The sequence below is a fragment of the Rhagoletis zephyria genome, unplaced genomic scaffold (genome assembly GCF_001687245.7).
Source record: "Rhagoletis zephyria isolate East Lansing unplaced genomic scaffold, Rhagoletis_zephyria_1.1 Rzeph_scaffold_02684, whole genome shotgun sequence".
NCBI classification, from domain to species: Eukaryota; Metazoa; Arthropoda; class Insecta; order Diptera; family Tephritidae; genus Rhagoletis; species Rhagoletis zephyria.
Window position 1 is genome coordinate 36765 of NW_016159768.1, and position 11498 is coordinate 48262.

General features: G+C 37.5%; 1 protein-coding gene and 1 long non-coding RNA gene across 2 annotated transcripts in view; both read left to right on the forward strand.

Moving 5' to 3' along the window:
- The window catches only part of Cox17 (Cytochrome c oxidase copper chaperone COX17), a 75352-nt gene that overhangs the window by 34788 nt on the left and 29066 nt on the right, over positions 1-11498 (forward strand). The window lies entirely within an intron of this gene.
- Positions 10197-11498, forward strand: part of LOC108367436 (uncharacterized) — a 15966-nt gene continuing 14664 nt past the window's right edge. The window contains exons 1-2 of the long non-coding RNA XR_001848250.1: positions 10197-10206; positions 11420-11425. This is a non-coding gene — a long non-coding RNA (uncharacterized LOC108367436). The remainder of the gene's footprint in view (positions 10207-11419; positions 11426-11498) is intronic.

The window sequence follows — 11498 nt, forward strand, 5'->3', positions numbered from 1 at the left end:
ATTCATTTTGCTGATTTAATTTTTGATGTGTATACATCTTTGGTTTCGGTAGGGGTAAAATTTGCGAAGCTGTAACGCATATCCCAGCACAAAATTTCGAAGGTCTTAGCATGTGTATTTCAGCATACAATTTTTATTTTCATTAGAAGCACCCTGTGTTTGTTTGCCAAATGGTTGCATGCATTTGGGCATATGCATAGTAAGAGGAAATGCGCTACAATTGATTATTACTTCCGATTATTTAAACTCCGCCCGTGCATACGGCGTTGTACCTATGTATGTATGTACATAAATATGTATGGACTCATTAAAATTAAGTGAAATTAATGTTTAATTGCTAACCTAACCTACATTTCTATGTATGTAACTGAATCGCCTAATAATAGCTTTACATATAAAAAGATTATCCTAATTTTCGAGCTTAACTCCCTAATCTGTTATTAGAAAAAGAGATTAGCCATGCAAAATTATAATTAAAAATATCTCAGATTAAACCGATAACTTTTTGGTGTCCAACCTAGTTTTATCGATTATACTTGCGAAGAAGAGGAGGAATGTCAAATGTTAAAGTAAACAAAAATTTACGCTAGTAAGGAAAATAGGTTTGTAAAGGTATTTTTAATAAAATATTCAGTTAAAATATATTTAAATGGCATAATATGTGTTGCAGGAAAAAGTGACCACGGTGGCACAGAGAAGAAGTTTAACTTTTCCACGAGTTGTGTGAATAACAAGCACACCCAATTTGACAGCGAATGAGCTTTGATTGAGAATATATTTATATGTAAACGTTCTTTTATGCTTTGCCGTTCGCATATGTTTACACATCAAATTTCATGAGTACCTAGTACTCACGCCTTTTTTTTTTAATAAAATCAAAACTTCTAAAATCACAAACATATGTGGTTTTATCGGAATTTCACAAATGTAACGTGGCAACTTATCTCGTTTTCACATTTTTCGGTCCGAAATTATAAAATTTTTATCCATGACGCGCCGCGATTTTTGTACAGGTGGGTCGAAGTGCCTTGATCACCATTTGTATAAATGCAAAAAAAAATGATTTTATTTATTTTTACCCGATTTCCAAAAAAGGAGGAGGTTATCAGTTCGTCGGAATATTTTTTATTTTTTTTTATGTATGTTACCGCATAACTTTGGACCACGTCAACGGATTTCGATAATTCTTTTTGCTTCGGAAAGGTGGTCCCATACTGATCCGAGATCCGATCAGTGGATCATGAGATATATAGATATATATTTTTTTTATATGGGAGTTGAAGTCAGTTTTTTTTTGCTAAAAATTACTTGTTTAATTTTAAAAATTTCTATACTTCAAAGCGTTTATAAATATATATTTATATATATCCACAGATTATTTTAAATTTTTTTCATCCGTAACCAAATCTTCAGTACCATAAAAAGATTCAAACACATTATAGTACAACCAATGCGATGTCCAAGCTAGTGCTACTCCACTGTACATGTGTATATGTATGTATGCATGTATGTGTGTAAAAATGTCAATTCAAGTTTGCGTTTAACCCATTTTAGCGGACATAGTTTTTTTAGTTCCAGCTGTTAATAACACACTATTTTACAACGTTTTTTATGTTTAATCTTCATGCAAGTTACATGTATCGTCGAGAACATGGTTACATGCAGAATTTTAGATTAATTAAAGCAGATCAATCGTCTATATGTATGTACACATGTACATTTATAAATGAATACATACTTACATTTTCATTTGTTTGTCTTTTTGGATGCATGAAAAATTTGGTAGCAGAAATAGGTAATATCAATGAAATGAAGTTTACAAATATGTGCTTTATAAATTTAATAATAATAATAGATTGGCGCTTACACATATGTTAGTGTTTGGTCGAGCTTCTCCTCCGATTTGTGGCGTGTGCCTTGATGTTGTCACACAAAGCGGAGGGACCTACAGTTTTACGCCGAATCCGAACGGCGATTGTATTTTGAAGAGAAGTTGGTTTTCATGGCAGAAATGAACTCGGAGGTTTGCCATTGCCTGCCGAGGGACTACCGCTGTTAAGAAAAAACCTTTTTTCTATTTTTTTTGCGATGTTGCTTTGAGCAGGGTTTGAACCCAGGCGTTGCGGAGTGGAAGCGCGCACTGCTTACCACTATACCACAGCGGCCGACAGCGGCTTTATAAATTAAGGTTTATTAATTAATTACATTGCCACAGACCGTCTCTAACGCTGAAAGATGTCTTCTCCTTGTCCTCGTCACTTACCTCCACTTGCCAATAACCGCTCTTAAGCTCGAGTGTTGAGAACCACTTTGTTCCAGTCAACGAGTCCAGAGTGTCATCGATCCTGGGAAAAGGATAGCTGTCCTTTTTCGTCACATCGTTTAGTTTACGGTAGTCTACGCAGAACCGCATTTGACCATCCTTCTTCTTCACAAGTACTACCGGCGAACTCCATGGACTCGCTCATTTCTTTTATTATTTGGCTAACAGTTTCACGTTTGGCAAGTGGAACACTCCGAGGAGCTTAACGGATTGGCCTTGCATCGCCAGTATCAATGCGATGTTTCACAACGTTAGCCCTGCCTGGTTTGTCGCCATCCTTGTCAAATATTTTGGAGTATCTGCGGAGAAGTTCCTTAGCATTGTGCTGGTATTTTTCTTCCAACGCTTCCGTCCATGCATTGTCTTCCGCAATGTCATTCTCGCCAATGGAATCGCTTTCAGGTAATTTTTCGCAGTTGAAGATTGCCTCTACCTCTCGACATTGCCCCAGTACAGTTCCTCTTCGGAGCTTGACTCTTGATTTGAACTCATTGAGCACTCGAACTGGGACGCGTCCATATTTTTGCGTCTTAGCCAGGGTTTTACCAATAAGTACGTCCGGTGTAGAATTTTGTGTTGCTTCAACAACCCACAATTTGTTTGTCCCACAATCTCCATCAATCTTCGCCCACACAACTGCTTCTGACTTCGGTGGAATCTGCTCGCTTTCCTCTAGGATCACTCGCTTGCTGCTGTACGGACCATCATACCCAAACCTAAGGGGCACTTCCATGTTGTTGTACTTCATAATCCTGTTCTTCATGTCGATCTCCATACCTTGATCAAATAAAAAGTCTAATCCAATGATGACTTCATCCATAATCGCCGCGACTATGCACTTGTGTAACACCGTCACATTCCCTATTGCGGCTTTGCACGTTATCTCTCCTACAACTTGGGTGTCCTCACCAGTTGCAGTCCTCAACCTTGCTCCAGGTAATGGCCTTACCTCTTTAGTGACCAAATCAGATCGAATGATGGAATGTGATGTACCCGTATCCACAGTTAATACTCGCTCATGTTCGTCCACATATCCACCAACAGTAACGTTGCTCGCTTTTCTGCCAATTCGCGAGACGGAGATTATGGGGCATTCAATTGCGGGAGCCAGCGTGCACCCCTTACTGCTGGTTCGTTTTAGTTTAACGACTGATTGGAGTTGGATTCGTCTCCCTCAGCCCTGCGTTTGCGTCCTGCTGAATTGTTGAGTCCATTGGAACTTGCACTGCAATCGCGGGCGAAGTGGCCTGGCTTTCCACATTTAAAACATTTGCCAGATCCATGCTTTTTCTCGCCCAGCAGTTGGATTAGCTTCTTCAGCATTTCAATTTGTCTCGTCCGGTGTTTCCACTTCCACTCGATGGGCTTTGTAGGCTGGTTTACTTAGGAGTGCTGCCGTTTCACGTGTCTGAGCATACGAGACGGTTTCAGCAAATGTTGCCTTTGGATTCGCGTACGTCTCTCGCTTGGTATACATGTCCCGCATTCCGTTGATGAACCTCTGGATTTTTACCCTTTCAAGGTGCTCACCAGATGCGTCTCCAATTGCAAAATGAGCCAACCATTCAATCTCAGAGGCGAATTCCTGTATAGTCTCGTTGGATTTCTGGTAGCGATTCTCCAGCTCCATCTGGTAAACATGTCTCCTGTGCTCGCTACCATAACGTCTTTCCACTGCACCCATTAACGCATCGTAATTGTTCCTTTCACAGTCGGGAATAGTCTGCAAGATTTCCGCTGCAGGTCCTTTCAATGCGACGAATAACGCAGCGGATTTATCCTCCATGCTCCAACGATTTGCTGTAGCCGTCTTTTCGGACTGGAGCTTAAAGACCTGGAAAGGACTAGTGGTCAAAGGATGGAGTCTTTACCTTGGGTGCGCTCGTCGAAGTAGCTGGACGATTCAACTGTAAATCACGTAGACGGCCTTCCAACTCCTCTACCCTTGCCTCGACTTTCTCCTGTCTCTCTACGATTTTGTCCTGTATTTGTGTAATTTTTGCATCCTGTGCTTCCACCTGGGATGATATACGTGCCTCTTGTGCCAGTAGATGAGTTTCTAGCCGGGATGACACCTGCGCTGATACCTCTGATGATAAACGTGTCTCCAGCGCTTGCATCTGTGAGGAAATATGCGATATGGCACCCAATAACATGTTCATGTCTATAGCCGTTGACGCACAAGGAGCCTTTCCCTGCTCTTCAAGCTTCGCTGATGTATGCTCTACATCATTCGATGAACCAGCAACCTCTTCCTTGTCTTTGTCCTTCAAAGACGCCTCGTCGTCCTCACGATGGAAGTCTTATTTGTCAACGACGATGCCTTCCTTTCCCATAGCCTCTCGCAACCGTGATAGGAACTCCACTTTTCTTCCGGAGGTTGCTAAATTTCGTTTCTCCAACTCCTGCTTGAGTTCCTCAATCTTTAGATCCTGAATTTTCGCCATTTTCAGTAGTTTATACTTCGTTTCAGTTTAAATTGTGTTAATTTGCAATTAGTGAGTGATTTTTGAGTTGAGGACTGCGTAAAAACTAATACAATGAAGTGCTGTGTGTTAAATTGCGACAGCCGTCAAGATGCAAGTGTAGCGCTGGGACGAATCGCTGCATTTTGTGTAAATAGGCTACGGCAAAGCCGTTCCCGAAATCTTTCTCTATTATTATATTAACAGCATTTCCTCACAATGATTTTGTTTCTGCTCACGCAGCCTCCATTAGCAAGTTAACTATTCAATCCCGCAGAGATACTGCTGCAGTTTTCTGCAGCAGCCTTAATTGCAAGTGCACTAAAACGTTCACTGTTCTCTAATAGATTAGGTGAAAAATGCAATATTTTCACATTTAGCAAAATTAAAACACGTTTTTCGCTGTAAAGTGAACTGCTTTGGCAGTTTCAACTCGTTCTTCTTTTCGCTCCATTATTTGTTTACTTGTGGTACACAAATGTCAACGCCCAGGACGGCGCAATCTTGTATTAGCTCTGATCATATATGTAATACTCCTATATTGGCAGTAAGAGCTAGTACCGTCCGAAAACACTACAGTACAGATATATCAATAAACACGTACGAAAGAAAAGGAACACATACGTTTATAAATAAACATGTACACAACACATATACAAAAACGGCACTCAAGTACACAATACATTGACAAAAACAGTACTAGACTGTCTCGCTTTGATTTCGGAATGCTTACACATTGAGAAGTTAGCTTACTGCCAATATAGAAGTATTACATATATGGCTCTGATCCAATACTTTTCGTGAAAAATCCTGTAAAACTGTCAAACAGAAAAATTACTCTCTTAAGTGAGAGTAAAAAGTGAGTAACAACAAAAAGTACGGGAACAAAAAAACCATTTTTCCTTAAAAATCACTCACAAATTGCAAATTAAAACAATTTAAACTGATTTTTCACTTATAATTCAAATTTCTCTTTTGCTGATTTGTAGACAAAGTTTTATTTACAAGTTACCACAACTGTCAAAATCGGCAAAACCAAAGTAGCGGTACCACTGACGGCGCCACCTTTTTCGCTGCACCGTGTCTATCATTCTTGGGAATTTCCAAACATCTATAGCTCGTATCGCTGGATTGTTAAATAAATGCTCTCGTTGACCAAATTGTAGTACAATTAACTTTATTGTACAACAAACAATTAACAATACTCGCTAATATCGTAAAAACACTTTACAATACTCTTTAAAGCAATTACAACGCTTTAAAAAACTTGTTAACACAATTAAACTTGTAGCTTGCTTATTCGCAACTCACTTTACTTGTAGCTTGCTGACTTGTAACTCCCCAACTCCGCTGTGTCGTGGCTCTTATATACCTGCGCTCGCACTCATGGCAACTCTCGAACGTTCTGAGGTTCATCGCTCATTCTCTTTCTCTCGCTGTTCGCAGTGTTCATCCAACTTGACGTTTCTCTTTGTGGAACATTCTACGTCATTCCTCGAACATTCTGTCTATTTCTCGTTGTTCGCTTTGTGTTGCCGCAGTATTCGCCACAATAGTGTTTGTTGTTATATGAATTCGCCTTGTTTACAACAAACACATCATTTTGACATTAATAAGTACCGCGGCGAAAATCTAAATTCGCCATCAACACCACCTTGTATAGATTCGCCTTGTAAATATCAAAATGATGTGTTTGTGGCAAGGCGAATTTATACAAGGTGGTGTTGATGGCGAATTTAGATTTTCGCCGCGGTACTTATTAATGTCAAAATTATGTGTTTTGTTGTAAGCAAGGCGAATTCATATTACAACAAACACACTATTTTGACATTAAGAAGTACAGCGGCGAAAATCTAAATTCGCCATCAACACCACCTTGCATGCCTTGGTTTGTGGTAATATGAATTCGAATTATTTACAACAAACACATCATTTTGACATTAACCTTGAACTGTGGAGGTGGTTGTAAAATTTACCCCCTCTTTAAATTTTTTTGAATTACTCTCCTATGTTGCGCTCCAGCAACTTGATTCTCTCAGTATCTTCTCCTTTCGTTCTCGTTATTGATCAGTGATGTTTTTGCTGTGGAAGGTGTAGCGTGGGCGGAGAAATGCTGATGCTGGTGTAAAAATTACCACTCCTCAATGTTATGCAACTTTTTCTTTCAAGGAAGGTTGACCTGTATTTTTTACAATTACAATTTTTGATGTGTATACATCTTTGGTTTCGGTAGGGGTAAAATTTGCGAAGCTGTAACGCATATCCCAGCACAAAATTTCGAAGGTCTTAGCATGTGTATTTCAGCATACAATTTTTATTTTCATTAGAAGCACCCTGTGTTTGTTTGCCAAATGGTTGCATGCATTTGGGCATATGCATAGTAAGAGGAAATGCGCTACAATTGATTAGTACTTCCGATTATTTAAACTCCGCACGTGCACACGGCTTTGTACCTATGTATGTATGTACATAAATATGTATGGACTCATTTGTTGCAACTGGGCATGAATCACGTNTCCGCACATGCATACGGCTTTGTACCTATGTATGTACATAAATATGTATGGACTCATTTGTTGCAACTGGGCATGAATCACGTAACTTTGAAACGATAGTCGTTCAAACGATACTGACAAAACGATGTTGTCAAAACACTGATTTACGCATTTGTGTTGCTGTTACGTGTTACTGTTACTGTTACGTAAAGCAAAACTGGAATCGAGTTGACGATATCGCACGAACGATCAAACAATTTTCGATTTTTATGAAGCAAGACAATCTCGACACGAAATCGGTCAGACGATTGTCGTCATACGTGATTCGTGCCCTGGTTTTGATATTCGTAGATGGTTTTAGGCATAGGTTTAGTAGTCTATTTTGATAAAAAAGCAAGGCGAAAATTTAAAAAAATACTGATATCATTTTAACTGGGACCGTTGATAACTGATGAACATACATGAATATATGTATGTATAATATGCATATGTATGGATGATATAATGTCGGCCGCTGTGGTGTAGTGGTAAGCAGTGCGCGCTTCCACTCCGCAGGACCCGGGTTCAAACCCTGGTCAAAGCAACATCGCAAAAAATATAGAAAAAAGGTTTTTTCTTAACAGCGGTCGTCCGCTCGGCAGGCAATGGCAAACCTCCGAGTGTATTTCTGCCATGAAAAACAGCTTCTCATAAAAATACAATCGCCGTTCGGAGTCGGCGTAAAACTGTAGGTCCCTCCGCTTTGTGTGACAACATCAAGGCGCACGCCACAAGTCGGAGGAGAAGCTCGGCCAAACACTAACATATGTGTAAGCGCCAATCTATTATTATTATATTATGGATGATATAATAGCTCTGATCCAATACTTTTCGTGTAAAATCCTGGAAAAAGGTCAAACAGCAAAATCACTCTCTGAAGTGAAAGTAAAAAGTGAGTTACAGAAAAACGTACGGAACAAAAAAGCATCGGGTAAAATCCTGCAACATGAACTGCATTTACATGAACCACAGATTATATTCCGAAAATAAAAACTAAATTTAGGAATATATACAAATAGATATGCTCAAACTATAAGCTCAAAAACAATAACTGATGCGGTGTTTCCAAGATATTTTAACGCCCTTGAGTCACAAGTATATTTTGTCAATCATACCGATAATTTCATGTATTAAAAGAATTAAAAATGAAAATGAATAAAAAAATTAAATCAGCAAAATGAATAAAATTAAGTGAAATTAATGTTTAATTTCTAACCTAACCTACATTTCTATGTATGTAACTGAATCGCCTAATAATAGCTTTACATATAAAAAGATTATCCTAATTTTCGAGCTTAACTCCCTAATCTGTTATTAGAAAAAGAGATTAGCCATGCAAAATTATAATTAAAAATGTCTCAGATTAAGAAGATTAAGAAGAAGTTTGACTTTTCCTCGAGTTGTGTGAATAACAAGCACAACCAATTTGACAGCGAACGAGCTTTGATTGAGAATATATTTATAAGTAAACGTTCTTTTATGCTTTGCCGTTCGCATATGTTTACACATCAAATTTCATGAGTACCTAGTACTCACGCCTTTTTTTTAATATGATCTCTTGTATTTCTTTAAATATATATTTTTTGCTGTGAAAAGATGCCCCTTAAGCTTTAGATTAATTTTTATTTTACACTTTTTTTGTAAGTTTACTATGTGATGTTTTCGTCCTTGTGAATAATAAAAGCCTTGTGGAATAAAGTGGAACTTTTGTTGATTTTAAAAGAAAAAATTAAATTTTGTATTTATTTTAACTTAAAAATCTAGTAGCTTAGTTTAAAAGAAAAAATAATTATAAAATGGCCAATTTGTATTCAAATTTCTTCGAAGGGGTAAAATTTACCACCAGGTCATAGACTATGTCCAAAAAATTCACCTCCATAGTTAAAGGTTAAGAAGTACCGCGGCGAAAATCTAAATTCGCCAGTAACACCACTAGTGCTGTCGTTTGCTGATTTTCGAGCGAAGTGAAAACACATAAAAAGTGAAGTGTTCCGGAGTGATTTGTGAGGAAAAGTGAAGTGATTAGCGTAGTGACGATTTTCAAGCAAAATTAGATGTGGGGGTTTTCGATTTAGTTTATTTATCAGCCGATGGGTTAATCGATTATATTTTTATCACAATAAAAGTAATCTTTAACGTTTATAAATTTAGGTATCATTTATTGTGTCTCTGTGCAAATTTAGAGTTGGAATATCTTTAAAATCCCGATGTCTCAAATGTTGTGGAAATACAGAACAAAATTACAGTTAATTGATGACGAAAACACTTAAATATAAGTAATTGATGTTTTATTTTCGATCAAACTAAATTTTAGTAGAGAGCAATCTGGAATTATTCTATAATTAAATTTAAAAATAGTAAAATACTCACATTGCCCCAAAAAATATTTAGACAAAAATATTAACACATTTTTAGATTATTAAGATGAATCAACATTTATTTAAATTGTTCACGCTTCACTTTTAGTAATAAGTCTGTAGTTGCATTAAATGCAATTTTACATTAAATGATGAAATTACATTGATTCTAATTAAATTTTATCACATTTAATTAAGCTTTACACACAAGTAAATACTTTTTGTACTTGGTATTAAATTAAAGTATTTCTATAAACATGTACATGCATTTTTAATACATAGAAGTTTTTAAATAATCACATTGTTACATTTTGTACTTATTAGCATTTTCATAAAATGCATTTCTTATTAAAAATTATATAAAATCACATTGTAACATTTTGTACTTGTTTTTTTTTGCAATATTGTTATACATTCCAGCCAGGTAAACGTTTCCAGCCACCGCTCCAAAAACTTTTGTTGAAAATTCTTTCTTGTGCTAGTGGAAGCATTAATTGACGTAGCACAATCACTTAAATCGATAGAAAGTTCAATATTGGATGAGGCATCTAGAGGCCCAATGATAGCTTCATCAGCAATAGCAAATCCACCATCTTCATAACTTGAAGATTCAGGAATCGCAACATCATCGCCACCTCCACCAACGCAAACCCACCGTTTCTATAATAGCTTAAAGATTCAGCATATACACCATCTTCATAATAACTTGAAGATTCAGGAATCGGAGCAACATCACCGCCACCTCCACCAACAGCAAACGCACCATCTGCATAATAGCCAAGAGATTCAGGAATCGCAGAAACATCTCAACCACTTCTATCAATCGCAAATGCATCATCTCCATAATATTTTGAATATTCAGGAGGCGCAGCAACATCCCCTCCACCACCAACAGCAAACGGATCATCTCCAGATGCAACAAACTCATCAGAATAACTAGAAATTATTTCGACAGCAGCAACATCACCGCCTTCATCAATGCCAACACCGCAATCCTCAGAAAAAAAATCGCTCGTCACAAGCGTGTCNCGCACCATCTGCATAATAGCCAAGAGATTCAGGAATCGCAGAAACATCTCAACCACTTCTATCAATCGCAAATGCATCATCTCCATAATATTTTGAATATTCAGGAGGCGCAGCAACATCACCTCCACCACCAACAGCAAACGGATCATCTCCAGATGCAACAAACTCATCAGAATAACTAGAAATTATTTCGACAGCAGCAACATCACCGCCTTCATCAATGCCAACACCGCAATCCTCAGAAAAAAAATCGCTCGTCACAAGCGTGTCAAACTCCCCATCCTCATTTGTCGAGATTTCGGCACTGCAAATATAAAGTTTCCCGTAAATATGAAATACTAATTTAAATGTTTTTAAAGAAACTAATAAAATAAGCCGTAAGACTTACATTTTACTTTTCCCGCCTTCGTGCTGTTTTTTGGCGGCCCCGCCGTGGTCTTGCAAAAAATAGCTAAACAAATTTGAGGTTAGAAAACGTACATACATATATGTAGATGATCGAGTAAAACTTACCTCGAAATTTTCTTCTGACCTGATGCAGCCTTTTTCCTGTAAAATGAAAGACATGTATGTAAATTAATATATAATTGTTATTTTTTCATAAATTTGCTAAATAAATATGAAAATTTACTTACCCAAACTTTTCTGTGCGCTTTCCAACATGTTCTAGCATGAACGAAAGACACAAGATCACGCCTTCCCGAAAGAAAGAAAAAAGTTATTTTTTAGCTGTTGAAATCTCGACGCCATCTTTGTTGGAAGAAGTAAACAACGAAGAGAACAAAAAAAA